General features: G+C 39.3%; 1 pseudogene; it reads right to left on the bottom strand.

Moving 5' to 3' along the window:
* Positions 1-8,748: 8,748 nt before the first annotated feature.
* Positions 8,749-11,606, bottom strand: LOC123980689 (annotated as a pseudogene).
* Positions 11,607-17,456: the final 5,850 nt, after the last annotated feature.

The following is a 17,456-nucleotide window of genomic DNA, read 5'->3' as shown; positions in this document are numbered from 1 at the left end:
GTGTCTTGTTCAAGAGTGGCTTGACACAAGGAATGCGACAGCTGAAGCCCATGTCTTGCATACGTCTGTGCGTGGTGGTTCTTGAAGCACTGACTCCAGCTGCAGTCCACTCTTTGTGAATCTCCCCCCACATTTTTGAATGGGTTTTGTTTTACAATCCTCTCCAGGGTGCAATTATCCCTATTGCTTGTACACTTTTTTCTACCACATCTTTTCCTTCCCTTCGCCTCTCTATTAATGTGCTTGGACACAGAGCTCTGTGAACAGCCAGCCTCTTTAGCAATGACCTTTGTGTCTTGCCCTCCTTGTGCAAGGTGTCAATGGTCGTCTTTTGGACAGCTGTCAAGTCAGCAGTCTTCCCCATGATTGTGTAGCCTACAGAACTAGACTGAGAGACCATTTAAAGGCCTTTGCAGGTGTTTTTAGTTAATTAGCTGATTAGAGTGTGGCACCAGGTGTCTTCAATATTGAACCTTTTCACAATATTCTAATTTTCTGAGATACTGACTGAGGATTTCATAAGTTGTCAGTTATAATCATCAAAATTAAAAAGGAATGAACACTTGAAATATTAGTAATAATAGTCTGTGTGTAATGAATGAATATAATATCCAAGTTTCACTTTTTGGATGGAATTACTGAAATAAATCAACTTTTTGATGATATTCTAATTATGACCAGCACCTGTAAATACTATGTGTTATATTGTCACCCACCATATAATGGGTATAAAAAAAATTGTGCGATGAAAAGATTTTCCGACACTTGCTGTATATTATTAATCCTTCTTCAAACATACATATTCAACGCAGTGAATATGTATATTTGAAGAAGAATGGTTTGTAAAAGAAGAAGAAGAACAACAACAACGTGGTGATGAAACACGCTCTGTAGGGCTGTCCGTTTTCAGCTACTGTAGAAACATGGCAATATCCATGGAAAAAGGATCCGCAGATATGTAGATAGAAAGGGCTCATTCTAAGTTAATAAAAACATAACAGCTCATTACATAAGATCTTTATACACCTCTGAAAACATAGTTATGGATCTTATATTGCATTTCTGTCATTAGTTCCTCAGAAATATTACACGTTGAACCTTTATGGGAAAATAAGGAAAAAAGGAAATAAAACATTGGTTTAACTTCAGGACACCTACATTACCACTATATTTTCATTAATCTGTTTAGAACGCTCTACATGAGAAAATAAAAAATAGTATTGACCAAATTTACCTTTAAAAGCTGCAAGATTCCAACTCAAGAAGTTCATTTACCAATGCCTGATGTTTTATCCTTCAACCAAACCAGCCACCTCAAATGTGGCATGTGATAACATGCAGCAGGTTGATGAGAATTTAAACTTGTTAACTCTAATAAAAAAGGAGTGTTCATGACGCATCACAGATATAGAACATTAGCGTGCCAAAGAACTGTCACATTCCTTAAGATTAGTTTGACTAAGAATTGTGCATGTGATTCACTCACAAACTGCTGTCACACCTGTTGATGTTTTCTTGTGCTTTCCAGTTATTAATTGTGTGTGTTTGATGTGCTGCTCTCTCTCTCTCTCCTGTTCTCATCCAGGTACTGCCCTTTCCCCTTGCCTTGCAGCTGCAGAAAGTGATTGGCAGCAGCTGTCTGTGATTACCTAATTAGTACCTGGAGTTTAATGCTGCGTTCCACACTGCTCGGAACTTTTCTTCCCTCAATCTTTACCAACTAACTTCAATAATTTCTTCATCTAAACCATCAACCGGTCAGGATTTGTAGGTGAGTGTAGAGGAGGTGAGAGCCCAAATACAAGACACCAAGGCAGAGCAGATGCAGTTCAGTGTATTTAATCCAAGTGGGAACAGGTACAGGCTTACACTTAGTTAACTGGAAAGTCCAAGCAGGCAGATAGAACACTCCTCCCAACAAACATGACTGAGTGTGTGAACACTAGAATGAACTGGAACACCAAACATTTATACACAGGGGTTAACGAGCAGGGCGGGAGCAACACAGGTGACAGGTATCAAGACTAACGAGACACAGGCGGGCAGGGAGAAAGCAGGGGGGCACAGAGAGACACTCGCAGATGCAAAACACAAGACCATACATTAACTGGAACTCAAAGTATTTAGTGGACAAGCAAGCAGAGTAATTACTGGGGGAACAGACAGAAGCAAACACCATCAAGGAACACAGACTGAAGCTAAGATAAAGGACAGGACAGAACCCAAAACACTATAAGACAGATACTGAATTGATCAAAATATCAAATACCCACGGAGAGCTAAACTTAAACAGGCAGGATGTGACACAACCTGCCTCTTAGACCCCATCCCAACTAGGCTGCTTAAAGAAGTTTTACCCTTAGTCAGCACTTCTTTACTAGATATGATCAATCTATCTCTATCAACAGGCTATGTACCACAGTACTTTAAAGTAGCTGTTATTAAACCTCTTCTGAAAAAGCCCAACCTTGATCCGGATGTTTTAGCCAACTATAGACCTATATCTAACCTTCCATTTCTCTCTAAGGTTCTGGAGAAAGCAGTTGCTAAACAGCTGTGTGACTTTTTACAGAGCAATAGTTTATTTGAGGATTTTCAGTCAGGATTTAGAGCATATCATAGCAAGTTATTGTTCTGGGGCCCAAGCACCTCCGTGACGCATTATCTAAAGATTTGGTTTCTTTGGATGGCATCGCCCTGGCCTCCAACACCACTGTGAGGAATCTTGGAGTTATCTTTGATCAGGACATGTCGTTTAACTCTCACATTAAGCAAATTTCAAGGGCCGCATGACGCTGTGTTGCAAGTCAGACAACCCCCATTCCCCCCCAGTAATTTGGCAGTGAGCATGAATTTGTCGCAATTCTGAGCCCTCACCACTAGATGCCACTACAACTTACCCACTGTACCTTTTTATTTGTGAAGTAAACTGCAACTACATTCGCCGGTAATGTACGGTCATTTCAACATCACTTCCACACCCCAACACCTGCTTTCCCCCCCAAAGATCAATGAAGATCCCAGACTGGAAATGCATTGATTTATATCATCATCTGCACACCAGGGAATAAAGAGCACAGATGGCCAGTATGGTCACATACCATGAGAGTTGCTGTGCTGTGAAGTGATGCTGCTATAAGCAAAGGTGTCAAGAGTTGTTCCACAAGGTGGTGATGTTGCAGTATTCATGGTAGTCCATCAGTGAGCTAGTGTTGCTGTTATACAGTAGCTGTCATACAGGTAGGTGCTGCAGGCATCCGCAGAATAAGACCAGTTGTTTGGGACAGCAGGTTATGGAAAGGCTGGAGGTTACTTAGTGTGTAGTTTGTTTCTTTACTTGATCTTAAATATTCAACTTTTATTGTAATCTACAGTGTAATAAAGCAACATAGTACATTTACTGAAGTAATTAATTTTGAGGTACTTGCACTACTGAGCATTTACATTTTCTCCTATTTTATGCTTCTGCTCTGCTATATTTCAGAGGGAATTATAGTTGCACCTCCTTCTCGTTCTATTACTTCCTGCAATGTTGAAAACTAATCCACTGTCAAAAGTGCTGAAAATAACCATCTCTTCTTGACACATTTTCAATGATTGATTACTTTCATTGTTAACCCTGGTAATATGAGCAGCAGCAGTTAGCATTAGCACAAGCTAAATACAGCTCTGATGCAGCTGTTAGAGAGTGAACAATATAAAAGTGAGATGAGATAAATTTACATGCCTGCTTTTCAAACCTTTAAAAGTCAAAACCAAGTAAAGTTAAACTCCTCACTGTGCCTCATTCATTTCAAGCAGGAAAAGCTTGCATTGCTACAGGCCATTTAGCTTGTGGTTTTCCAGTTGTGTCTTCATATGAGCAGACTTCCAGTTAGGACTTTCAGTCTGTGTGAATGGGTTTAGTCAGGATCAGGTTAGCCAAAAGCTTTTCAGTAAAGTGTGGAGAGTTGATGAAATCCTCTTCCAGTAATGCCTGAACAGTCAGAGATCCAGCATGAAATATAAGATGTTAGTTTGGAAGGGATCAGTGGACCAACCAAATGGGTATTTCTGTCTGAGGAGAAAGAAATTCCATCTGAGAGCTCTGAATGGAGCTGAAACTACACTGAATTAAGGTTTTTATTTCTATTATTATCATGTATGATTAAATAAATTACAATTTATCTAATTTATCATCATAACTGTGTACACTGTGCAGCTTATCAAGTCATTACTTTAAGCTTTCAGCAGTTCAAAAACTAGAGTTTGCTAGTTTCCAAAGTGTCCCCTGCAGAAAGCCAAGGTATTTAAAAAAAACAGTCTGACAGTTTGGGAAATCTGCTTTAATAGTAGTAACTATACACAAAGCTAAAGTTAAGATCACATGTTTGAAACCTTGTAGTTTTGACTGTATGTGCTCCTCTGTGCCTGGCTGCCTGGAGTCAACAAAAGGACAGGTGTGTTACTGTGTACGCTACAGAGCACTGTTAGATCACCTATAAATAATTTTTGCATCGGGAGGCCGCATGCAGTGTGAGGCAAAGCACAAAACACTCAGCTCACAGAGCATTCAAAACAGTCGCCTGACCTCTGGAACTTTCCAAATAACCAGATATAATTGGTGTCAAGGGTTGTTTCTGTCCTGGGCTGGCACAGGTCATTCCAGTGGGAAAAACAGCCAAGAGAGGAGGTCATGCTTAGAAACAGATCAATAAAAGGTGGTGCAAAGAGGTTAAGTCAGTTGTTACATGCCGGCATTTTCTAGATATACGAATTCCATTTCTGACGTTTGTAAACAGTACAACCACCTTCTTTTGTCTTCTTTCCTTTCCCTCATGTTCTTTATTCTAAATAGCATTCTGTGATTGTTTTTATTCTCTTTTTGTTAAAAGCTGCTTCTCAATCATATTCATTTTTTGCAATTCTGTTTCTTTAAAAAAATATTTCCATATAGAATAAAAGACATAATGTAAGAAAATGTACCATGCATGACTTCTATATTATTTAAAGTTAGGGATGCTTTGTGCTTTGCACAAATTTTTTTCTAAAGAAATGAAGGCAGACATGAACACATTGTATGTAAAGTACATCAGGACAACAGACTGAACCAACAGAAGAGGCGTGTATACTCATTTGAATTAAAATTGTGTGGCTTACGGCCACACCATCCTCAGCCCACCCATTCTCGTCTGATCTCTGAAGCTAAGCAGGGTGGACAGGAGGCTGCCTGGGAATACCAGGTGCTTCTCAGGCCGCAGATAAAGACGACTACTCTACAAAAAGCACGCCTTGGGAAGTGCATGTGTATCATGCGTGCTGAGTGATTTCAAGTGCGGAGCATTGTTCTGCAGTCGATGGTCCGCCTGTTGAACGGCCCTCTGACTTTGAGGATGGAGGTTTGAACGCCTGGTCAGGCTAGTTGCTGAAACACCTGCACATTTCATTGTTTGCAATTCAGAAAATGATGCAAGAGAAATGAACTGAACATTGACACATTCACTATGTCTAACAACACTAAGATACATCTAATTCAACACAGATGTTCCCAAGGGACTGCTAGTCGCAATTTGCATATTCATTTGCATTTCCAGTACCACAACAATAGTTGATCTCCTCTGCAACCACACAATCCACAGTAATATAATTCTGCCTGAAAAAAATGCTGTCTTCCTGGATATTACTTTTCATGTTGTTCAGACAAATACATGCTAAAGCTAGCACTCCCCAAACAAGTATCCTCACCAGAATGATAGGTGATGGGTCCCACTTGGTTCATTAGGGCTCCTGTTGTCAGAGTCACCTCAGGCCAAGTCTGAATGCCCATCGCTGGCAATGTCACCTGACCAAATGTGAGAGTTTGTTCCATCTCCTGGGAACAGATGAAAGAACATTAATGCATTCATCTTTCAAACAATCTGTCCTCCCTCTCCAGAGTATATTGTTCCCCCTGAGGGATATTTGTCTTGGGCAACAGCTGCAGTTAGAAACAGAAACTGCATACGGACTTCACAATCACACACATGAATGCAGTCTGTTCCATACATATACACTGTATTGCACAAGCATATGAGAAACTTACCACCTACTTACCAGTTAATTTCTTCTACTAATCGGCCTCCCAGCTTGGCCTGCTCAGACCGGTCACCAAGCACACCTCTCTGATCTTACAGCCACAACACAAGGCCCAGCTTAAGATCCTGCAACCAGTTACTCTGAGGAACATCCCCGGTCGTGATGCTGTCTGCATCACGACCGGGGAAAGTTACTGGCAACTTATTAATATAAATTTATAAATTTAGTAAAATATTTTACTGTACAGTGCTGGTAAGTATATTTACTGAAGTAATTATGTAATTTTGAGTGACATGCACTACTAAGCATTTACATTTTCTCCTACTTTATGTATCTTTATTGGATTTCTAGAAAATGTACAATTTCATATAAATCACCACGTGTTTTGAGTGAAAAGTTCCTATATGTAATAACTATGTCACTTAATAGTCAAACAGTTTCAAACTTGAAACCGGATAAGAAAACATTTTTTAATGTGTGAGTTTGGGGTATATAAGATTGCTCAGTCAAATAAAAATACAATTACAGTAAATTAAATGTGAATGTTTGCAACTTAAAAAGCTCTAATGCGGTAGGGGGGGATACCTTTTCCAACCTTTTTAGTTAACAGAAAATCAAACACTGCTTAGATACAACCAGAACAGAAGTTTCATCTAAATCAATGGCCATGTTCCAGACCAGACGTTAACAATGCAAGACACTTCAGTTTATCATCAACCCCAACATAAAGATAAGTTTCTTATTCTCCTTCAAGGGAATTAATTATTAATATTTTGAGAAACATATGGATATTTCAGCAAAGCCTTTTGGGCTCGCTGAATGTTTCGGCCTGTGCCTGAACATACATTAGATGCACTTTCCACATCTCTGCGTGTTTACTTGTAAAAGCAAATTAAGGTGCAGTACACCATTACCACGACAAGTTTTACAGAACATGGTTGAAACATCAATGAACATGGAGTAAGATTAAAATATGTAAACAAATCCAAAACCGGTCAAAATGTAAAATTCCATTTGATCCTAACTCAAGTCATATCCAGAACAAAGAGTATGGCAAGCATCCAATATTACTAATACTAAAACACAAAAGTAAAACCAAAATCAGAGAGCCCTAAACCAGCCAGGAAAAGACTGAGTGCACTCCATGCTCAACCAATCAGCCTGTGAAATGTCAATAGGACATGGCTATTTGGTGAATTTTGCTGGAAACTGTCAGTCTGTGCGTGAATCTGAAAACTTCCTCATTAGCATGCTCTGGATCTTCTTGAGCAGTTTTGTTCCGTCAAGCTCTAAGAAAAGTTTACGGAATACTTCAAAGATGTACTTGAGCTTCTTGTGAGACGGAAGGTTAAGGGCGTAGATCAATCCCATCAACAGCACACAAGCCTTGGTTCGGTTTCCACACGAGTTCCGCACGTTTTTGCCTTCTATCATAATAGACATGTCTGCTGGATCCTGCTCACACACTCGAGTCCCACCTTTGAAACTACTAGACTTGGCCTGATGTCAAGAATCAGGCTGAAACATGCACACATTACTGTGTTGAAGCCATCACAGTGAACAAGTTCACCAAAACTTTGGTGTTTTTTGCTTTACTTAAAGCATTTAATTATAGTTTAATTGATTATTATCGTTTTAGTGATTTAAGTATTATATCATGTACTTTAAGTTAGAGTGTGGAATCATTTACCCTGCATGAGCATTTGTTCTAACCAAAGACAACTATTATAAGAAGTTTGCACTCTGAGTTGTTAAAAGGTCCAGGATCAAAAGCCTGAAAGAGAGAAGGATCCAGGTGCACTGAGGGAAGATGGTGTTTGTCTGCAAGCACACGTAGCATGCTGATAGACTTAGCAGGGCCAAAAATTATATTTGCCACTTGAAAGGAGGGAGTATAACATATAAATTTAAAATAAACAATAAGAAATGAATATAATGAGCATTTTGTGCCAAGGATGTCAGTAAAGAGAACCACCTGTGGGAGATAATGGCCATTCTCTGCCACGAAAGGTCACCTGCAAAACATAATGATCATTGTGCTAAAAACAACACTTCAAAGGGCTACTTTGGAAAACCCCTAAGATTCTGTTAAGAGAAACATTTGTTAGTGAAATATAATGAAATGTATGGCAGTAGAGTGTTTAAATCACAATGGTTGATTTAAAATGAAAATATGTTAACCTTTTTAAAAAATGTAATCTTATTTGTTTAAGTTTTAATGGTGTCAAATTTTAATGGTGTCAAATTTTAATGGTGTCAAATTATGTCAAATACGATTTGACCTTCTAGAGGTTCTAATGATCCAAAAAAAATATAAAACAATGCTGGGACAAAGTTTTAAAGTAAAACGTACAACAGACAAAATGTGCAGTTAGTTCCAACTTGATGCCTGCCAGGATGCAAATTTTAATAGAATAAAAACTCTTTTGCACCAATTTTTGATTGTCTCCAGTTTTTGGACTACAAGTTATTGACTGTTATGGTGAGTTTCTTAAAGTAGTGGAGACGTGTTTTGGGTCTCTAGCTGGCCTAGCCCAGACTTAATCTCCATCGCTTTCTATTGGCCTCCATTTCTCTTCCTGTTTCCTCCCCTTTAAATTCAATTCAAATTAGCTTTATTGGCATGAATGTGTAACCACAATATTGCCAAAGCATCATACATACAACATAAGAACAATCAACCCCTTTCTCTGCCTACATGAAGCTGACTGTGGACATGTTGTCATCATTCATACTGATGGACTGCTGATATCATTGCTGTCCATTCTGCAGCAACACACAGAGGCCAAAAGCTTGTCTATGGTCCCTTTCCTCATGAAGACGTACAGGAACAAGTCTGCAAGAGGATTCAACCTAACAAACATGTGGGACAGGTAGTTAAGGGTCGTATTAGAGTTTGCTTCCAGGTACCGAATGATTCTGGGCAGGAACAGCAGCGTGTAAATAAGCAGCACCAGAACCAAAACTCCCACAATTCGTCGTTTTTCATCAGAGGGGACCGAGATGGAAGCAGACAGGGCTTTGAGAGTCCCAACCAGGAAGAATATTAACAGTGGGAAGGGAAGGAGGAGGAAGACGGCTGAGATTTTGTTTGCAACCCCATTACCATCAAAGACATAGTAAAGGACAACACAAAGAAGAGAAAGGACCCAGACCAGGACACAGATCGCCACAGAGCTCTTGATGGTTCGTCTGAAGCGGTACCACAGCGGGTGGGCGATGACCAAATACCTGTTATACAAGATGGACACAAAGTCTTTGAGGAGCTTCAGAGTTATAAACTAATATAATGTTCAGACACAGAAGGAGCTCCACACATACTGGATAGACAGATAGATACCTTTCCAGGGCGACACAGACCATGAAGTTCACACTGCCAAACCGACCAAATTGGTAAATATTAGTGAAGATGTCACATATCTTCTTATCCACATTTGGTACCACCTCAACGATCATGCAGCAGAGCTGAATCAGGTCGGTAATGAGAAGGTTGATGACGTAGATGGGAGTAACATGATCACTTCTCACCTGCAGGAAAACATTGGTAAAAGTCAACAAGCAGTTGGAAACATGTTGTGTTAACAGAAGTTCATTGTGTTTTCATTATGTTTTCAATGGATTTACTAAGGTTACGCAATTTCTCACCTGTCAGTTTGCAGAGAAACATAATAATAATTTCAGACGGTCTGAAGGGGATACTACCACACCATCAGAGCAATACTGCAGACTTATCCTCCCCACATATAGGAAATATCCATCTGTCCTCTTGCAACTCAGTTTTCTTTATTGTGATGTGCTATAACTTATGAAGCTGTATTCAAACCTGTCTTGAGTGAATTTAAAAAGAAATGGCGCCGGGTGGTAAATCTAGTCATGGGCGATTTTCCATTTAGGTTTAATATAGCTCTAAAAGTTGTGTAATGTAAATACATGAGTTCTTTGTTGTTTTGTTTTGAGAGTAACGTTGTTAATTTGTGTATAAGTAGATTGTAAGTGGATTTCCACAGTCTAGTAGTATTGTTGTTGTTTTGCCAAGTGCATCATGGTCTTTCTTCCTGTTTAACGTGCCAAGGACGTACGAGGGATTGGTGCTGTGACTTCATTGTGTACAGTAGTAGGTAAATACATGCATATCTTGTAAAATATTCCTGTACAAGTGTATAAATGTCATCACCTGTCAATATTTAACAAGATAGTTTGATTTAGGCACTACTGGAATTGTGTGCTGGGATTTTGGACGGCAAACGTCGACCTGTGTGTACTAAAATTCATGGTAATGCTAGCGTGCATAAAGTCACACCGTAATATTATTTGTTACTCGAGAAATGTTCCAGGTTTTACATGAATTGTAACTTTGTTTGAAGGTAATTGACGCTAAATCTCTGAGAAGTTCCACATGGGTTTGGTGGAACTTGCACATTTTATATACCGATGTTGATGTAAGTGGGTTAATGGTTGTTAACGTGATTTATTTTATGTTCTCTGTCGATAGTCATAGCACACTGCCATATTTCTACCGTGTTTTTACTATATTTTTCTGTATTTTATTTTATTTTGCGTCTTTCTCCTAACATTTTTGGCTGTTAGAGACTGTTACAAAATTCAGCATTTGAGCTGGTTACATGAAAAACTCAGTAGCATACCACTCACATGTGGTCAAAAATAAACCTGGAGATACAAGAACCCCTGAAGTTATTGTGTTCTGTGTGGCATCTAATTTCAAGGGCTACAGAAAGATTGCTTTTTGTAAGATCAATAAATTTCTTTATATTTTTGATTACTTAAGTATTTCTAAAACCAGGTACTTTTTTACTTTTACTTGAGTAACATTTTTCATGTGGTATCTGTACTTAAGTATGAAAATTGAGTACTTCCTCCACCAATGTGAGCATGTCACTCACAGGAAATAGGAGTTTTAGGCCAACGGCAGACAGTGTACGGACTGTACCATGAAGCAAGTTCAACATACCCAGGAGATCTTTTTGTTACCTGGTTTCACTAACCCTAACAATCACAATTGGGATAAGCGGTCACACGAAGCTGGTTATGAACTTGGTAAGTCAACCCAGGTTTATGAGCTTATTAACCTAAAAGAGGTGGTGTTAGCAGCAGATGACCAATCGCAAACATGGACAAGTCCACTGCCGGCATAGCGTCATATTTTACAATCCCACAGCAAGCTGTAATATTAGACAAATATAGTAACACAGTTGCAGCTGAAACATGCAGGAAGACAGAAGATCACAGTGACAGTAACAGTGTGAATGCCTAGGCTAAATGAACAGGCGTAGCCAATAATATGAATGCGTTGATTTGATGTGTTCTTCTGGTGTGTGTGTCAATTTTAGCCTTATTCTTTCAGCTCAGATGTTTGTCGGATTTTTTTAATATTAAAAGCCACGGGCACTGAATAAGAATCCTTTACAGACAGACAGACTGTACGACAGACACAGACAGGAAATAAATGTACATACCATAGAATAAAGAGCGTAGATGGCCACAAGGGTCAAAGGAAGGCCGATAACAACGATTATGTATTTCACCACATTCATGATGAGTGGAAAGGTGCTGTAATTCTGGCAGTTGGAGGTGATGTTGCTGTGGTTAAAGCTTTGGTCCTGTGAGGTAATGTTAATGTAGAAACCTTCCATTCTTCACAGTGAAACCTGTTGTTTAAGAGATCAGGTTATTAAAAAGGGAGCAGGTTTTTAATATCTACCCAACATTGTTCAATGACATCACTAAAGCTGTGAGGTATAAGTTTACGCAAATTAAGTACTTATAGTTTACCCTCAATCATATCAAATCACAAACTGCTGTCTGTTCAGTTTTTATTCCTCAGCATTTGTTTCATTTAACATGTATTTAATCAAATGGGTAAAGAATAACAAGTTCTAGTGAACAAGTGCTGATATAAGGTCGTTACTGCATCCACAACATCACCTGGTTGTTTCAGCAATTAGGGCCCGAGCATAAAACACAAGGACTCTATTGAAATGCAAGAAATTCTTTATTTTTCGTAATGAATCGAAACTTTGTACAAAATTCTAAAATGCTGCATTTTAAAGGTTACATACTTTAACAAACTCCTCCTAAAGAATTTATCTGTTGGACTTCAAACTTTCGTTGGCTTGAAGGCATTGACGGTGAAAGTTGTGCTATCTGTGAGTTTTTGTCTCAGGGCGTGTCCGTGGCATGGTAAATTGATGACTCTCCAAGAAAAAGGAAGTTGTTATAACTACAGTGTGCATGCTCAAATCTGCACCAAATTTTACATGTTGGATAACAGTCCTAAACACATCAATGTGCCAATACTGACTCAAAATAAAGGCACCACCTACTGACAACAGGAAGTGTCAAGTTTTATGCGATGATGTACTATTCCTGGCAGGTCGGCCCCACCCACCTCGAAAGAGTCTCAGAGAGCATTAACACATAGAAAATGCTATGTTGTAAATTTTTGTGTAACGGCTTGTCATACTTGACGTTGTAGCAAGTGTCATCCCAAGACGCACAGAAAACCCTCGTAAACCCAACAGAAGGTATGCAATTTCAGCTCATTTTACAGGGTCCGTTCTTTAACAAACTTCTCCTAGAGAATTAATCCGATCGATTTCAAATTTGTGCTGTGCAGTATCAAGACATTGAAGATGAAAAGTTGTGCTGTGTGTGAGTTTTTGGTGAAAGGCGTAGTTGTGGCGTGGTGTCAAATATTGATGAATCGCCATGAAACAGGAAGTTATTATAACTTCAGTGTTCATGCTCAATTCTGTACCAAACTTTACATGTTTAATAAGACTGAACACATCTACATGCCAATAATCACGGAACGTTATAGAAGAACCCACTGGCAACAGGGAGTAAGCCCTTTATGACAAAAATCATTTAAATAACATTTTAACAACACTTTCACAGAGTAGTCCGCAATTCATCCAGGTACACAACATGTAATTAGCGGGTGTTGTCTAGTGCCACCTTAAGCCTGGTTCACACTACACAATCCCGATTTGCCGGGCTGTGATTGGAGGTAAATCAGTGATCAATCAGCAGCCGCCAGTCGTTTTGTGTGAACTACTCAACGACACATCAAAACGGCTCCCCGACACATTTCTGACACATCGCCAATGTCTGACAGATATCTAGCACGCCAAATATCTGGAAGAGTCAGCTGACTCGACATCCACATCCAGCCAATGAGAGCAGGCAGCTACTTTTTCTCTGCAAACCACTTTTTAATCCCCTCCAGCTCTCTTTGTAGCTCCCTGCTACCTGTGTGTGCTAATCCATCCTTTCACCCAGATTCTTTGTCTTCATAATCTCCATCTTTATAATAACAAACAACAGCTGTTTCATGTGCAGGATCGCTCATTTCACATTTCACGTGTGTTTCCCTGACAAAACGTGGTTTGGAGGCCAGCGTCGGTTGACAGAGCCGCTGTCAGCTCCTGTAGCATTTGTGACCCACTCAGTCAAGTAGTCGCCACAACGCCACAACGACTACAATGTGGCAAGTTGTGTAGTCACGCCAATCTGCATGACGCTGAAAGTCATGCAGTGTGCATGAGCCTTAAGGGACACAGAAAGTGACATTTAACTCCAAAAATTCAAAGCCAAGTCTCCCAAGCTCCTGCCAATCAACAAGCCTCGACATGCATCCCACCGCGTGGGCCAGACCAACACCGCTTGCAGCTTTAATTAAATTTACAGTTACTCAGTTAGCTGATGCTTTTTTTTTTACAGCGATTTCCTTTTGCTATTTATATCAGAGGTGCAACTAGGGGTTACGTGTCTTGCTTACATTGGTGGCTGTGTCAGTGGGAATCAAACCTGGAACTCTTATCCACTGCGCCAACTCCACCCCATGTTTACTGTAAATGCTCATTGGTTTAGGACGTCCCGCCTGTCTCCTGTACTCGACGCCCCACCACTTGTTGAACGCCCCTCTGCCCTCTGAGTTTGGATGAGGAGGTTTACGTGACTGATTAATCCACCTGATGAACCATCTGCAGATTTTCTCTTCAGGGGACAGGTTGTGCTCTCTTTCTTGTTGGTGTTTATTTGGACTAACATATGTTGCACATCAACCCCGTCTCCCTCTGTCCTCATGTCCTGTCTGTCTCTACTGTCTCCTACAATAAAGACTAAAATAGCCCCCAAAACACAAACTAACTACATAGAAGTTATTATGTTGTGTTTAGAAGTGACTGAGCTGTCATCATTACCGAAAAACATCAATACAAATACAGTGAATTAATGTTGGGTCATGATATTACACAGAGCTATAATAATCATAATAACAATAATAATAACAACAAGAAGCAGGATTTTGTAAAAAGCTTTTCTAAGCATGTTCTAGATATCTGGACTCCTTTTCTGAAATGTCTTAACAGCAGTATTACGTTCTCATTTATAGATTTCATACTTAATTTTGCATGCTCTATTTCATTTTATCATTCTATCTTTACCTCATTTTAATTCATTTAAAATAGCCACTTGATTGCATGCTTTTATCTTTAAGCTATTTTCTCAGTGTTGTAAGGGAGTGAAAATAAAATAAAAAAAAACAACTAAACATTGGTTTAACCACAGTAAACCTACCTCTGTACACCTACAGTCCAAAGCTGTTTAATATGCTCTACATATAAGGAAAAAAGTAATATGACAAAATTTAAAACCCACCTGAATGAGTTCCTACACCAGTGCCTGATATTTTGTCCTCTGCATCCAAACCTGAAATATGGCCAGTATGACAGCAGTTTGATGATAATCTACACCCGCTCTTCTAAGTAAAAGGAGCAGCATGAATATGTAAATGATGCATCACAGATATTGAACACATATAGAAGGTTAGCGTGCCAAAGAACCGTCACACTCCTTAACATTTATTTGACTAAGAAATGTGCATGTGGTAGGTAAATGGCCACAGTGCTGTCAAACCTGTAGATGTTTTCTTTTGCTCTCCAGTTATTACTTATTACTCTTCCTGAGAAATCTGGATTTTAAAGTCTAATCAAACTTTGCATATTAATTTAATAATAATAATAATAATAATCTTCATTAATAGAGAACTTTTCAAAAAACATGTTACAAAATGCTTTAAGATGTACAACAGATAAAAACAAGAAAACACAAATTTAAATGCAGTTAAAAGAAAATAAACAATTTAATTTTTTCCTGTCCACTCACTAGGCCACCACCACGACCACTGACCCTGGGTTGGCTGAAACAATCATATTGAGGCGGACACATCTGGTTAACTGACTGTCGTTCGTTATGAAAAGATGAATGAACAGGTGTGCTGAAAGCTGCAGTGATGTTGACAGATACCTGTCCTGCTTCTCTCACACATTACAATCTGAAAGGACACAAACTCACCATCGACGTAACCTATTTTTCCTGTGATTGTGCTAAAGTTACACTGTGAACAACAAATCTGTGCTGAAATCACAGATCCTGCTCTCACAAACACATACACACATCAAGATCAAGTTAAACATTATTGTCACCTGAGGCAGTAATAAAAAACAAAAACAACATATGGACTTCACAGTCACACACATGAATACAGTCTGTTCCATACATTTACAGTGTATTGCACAGGTATATGAGAAACTTACCACATGATTCATTTAGAACCTGAGTGACACTAAAAACCACTGATTCTGTTCAGTTGCACTTGATGCTCATAAAAGTTACGAACAACAAAACAAACATTAAAATAAAAAAACAACCACAAGTTCTAGAAAAATAAATAACCCATTTAAGAACAAGGTAGTTCACATTTTCTACTACTTGCAAACAAGATAAATAGTAAGCTTTAATAAAAATACATACAGAACATACTGTTGGGATAACAGGGACAGTTGTTCATTTGTGATCTTAAGTCATTGAACTCAGTTCTCAAGGAATCCTCCAAATGTCCCAAAGACATGTGATCTCAGCCTAGAGATCCAGCTGCAGCTTTGATTGGTCAGTGACCTGTGACAACTCATTGATAAAAAATATAGGTCTCTTCTCTCCCTTGGCTCTGCGGCCTCCCAGCTTGGCCTGTTCAGCCCGGACACCGAGCAGACCTCTCTGATCTTACAGCCACAACACAAGGCCCAGCTTCAGATCCTGCAACCAGTTACTCTGAGGAGAACAGACAGAGAGGCCCGACCCTCTCATCTGTATCACTACGCAGCAGAGACTACAACTACAGACACATTTTGGTACACAAGTTGCCGAGTTGTTGATGTCATACACGTAGAACCGTGGCGGACAAAATGCTTGATGGTTAGAAACGTTTCATTAATAGTACAAAATCACGTATCGCATGTACATTTGTGTAATTTGTGATATGTTATTGGGGTTTAACTGTTAGTTTTCTGTCTGTGTAGAGTGATCAAGAATAATTCGGAAAGTTATTTATTAGCAGTATTTGCAGTACAAGCAGTATTTTACGGGTTTCAGGTAAAGTTCTGGTGCAGTAACAACTCTGGGGCAAAACATTACTTTGTGATAGAAAGCTTCTGTTTCAGCACACTTGGATGACAATGACAATCCAACACATCTTTGTAGTAGCATCAATGTGGTTTCCACACTTAAATGCACATGAAAATGTGTTTATGGTTGAAGATTAGGATGCAGTGGAGAGCAGAACAGCGGAGCACAGAATAGCAGGAGAACATGTTTTTGGCATAAACAATCTGAACTACATCTTAACCATAATTTTTAATTTCCCTGCAGTTTCTGGTTGTAATAAAACTTCCACACCCCAACACCTGCCTTTTCCCCCAAGCTCAATCATGATGCTTCCCACACAGACTGACACATACTGGAAACGCTTTCATATAAATCATCATCTACACACCAGGGAATAAAGAGCACAGGTGTCTTATTTCATGGTCACATATAAGACAGTATGACTTCATTTTGTAGACATCAGAGCTGCTGTACTGTGAAGTGATGCTGATGTAGTCAAAGATGTAAAAACTAACAAAGTTGTTCCACAAGGTGGTGATGTTGCAGTACTCATGGTAGTCCATCAGTGAGCTGGTGTTGCTGTTATTATAGCTGTCAGACAGTGAGGCGCTGTAGGCATCTTTAGAGGAAAGGCTGCAGGTTACTTGGCGTGTAAAGAGTAAAGATTTAGGAGATTGAGGATTATAAAATGAGGTGTTCGTTAACTGTGCACTTAGTTCCAACTTGATGCCTGCCAGGATCTAACTTGTTTTTTTTCTTTAAATAGAATAAAAACTCTTTTGCACCGATTTTTGATTGTCTCCAGTTTTTGGACTACAAGTTATTGACTGTTTTGGTGAGTTTCTTAAAGTAGTGGAGACGTGTTTTGGGTCTCTAGCTGGCCTAGCCCAGACTTAATCTCCATCGCTTTCTATTGGCCTTCATTTCTCCTCCTGTTT

The sequence above is a fragment of the Micropterus dolomieu genome, linkage group LG12 (genome assembly GCF_021292245.1).
Source record: "Micropterus dolomieu isolate WLL.071019.BEF.003 ecotype Adirondacks linkage group LG12, ASM2129224v1, whole genome shotgun sequence".
In the NCBI taxonomy this organism is placed as follows: Eukaryota; Metazoa; Chordata; class Actinopteri; order Centrarchiformes; family Centrarchidae; genus Micropterus; species Micropterus dolomieu.
Note: the sequence above shows the minus strand (reverse complement) of the source record. Positions and strands in the feature narration are given on the sequence as shown.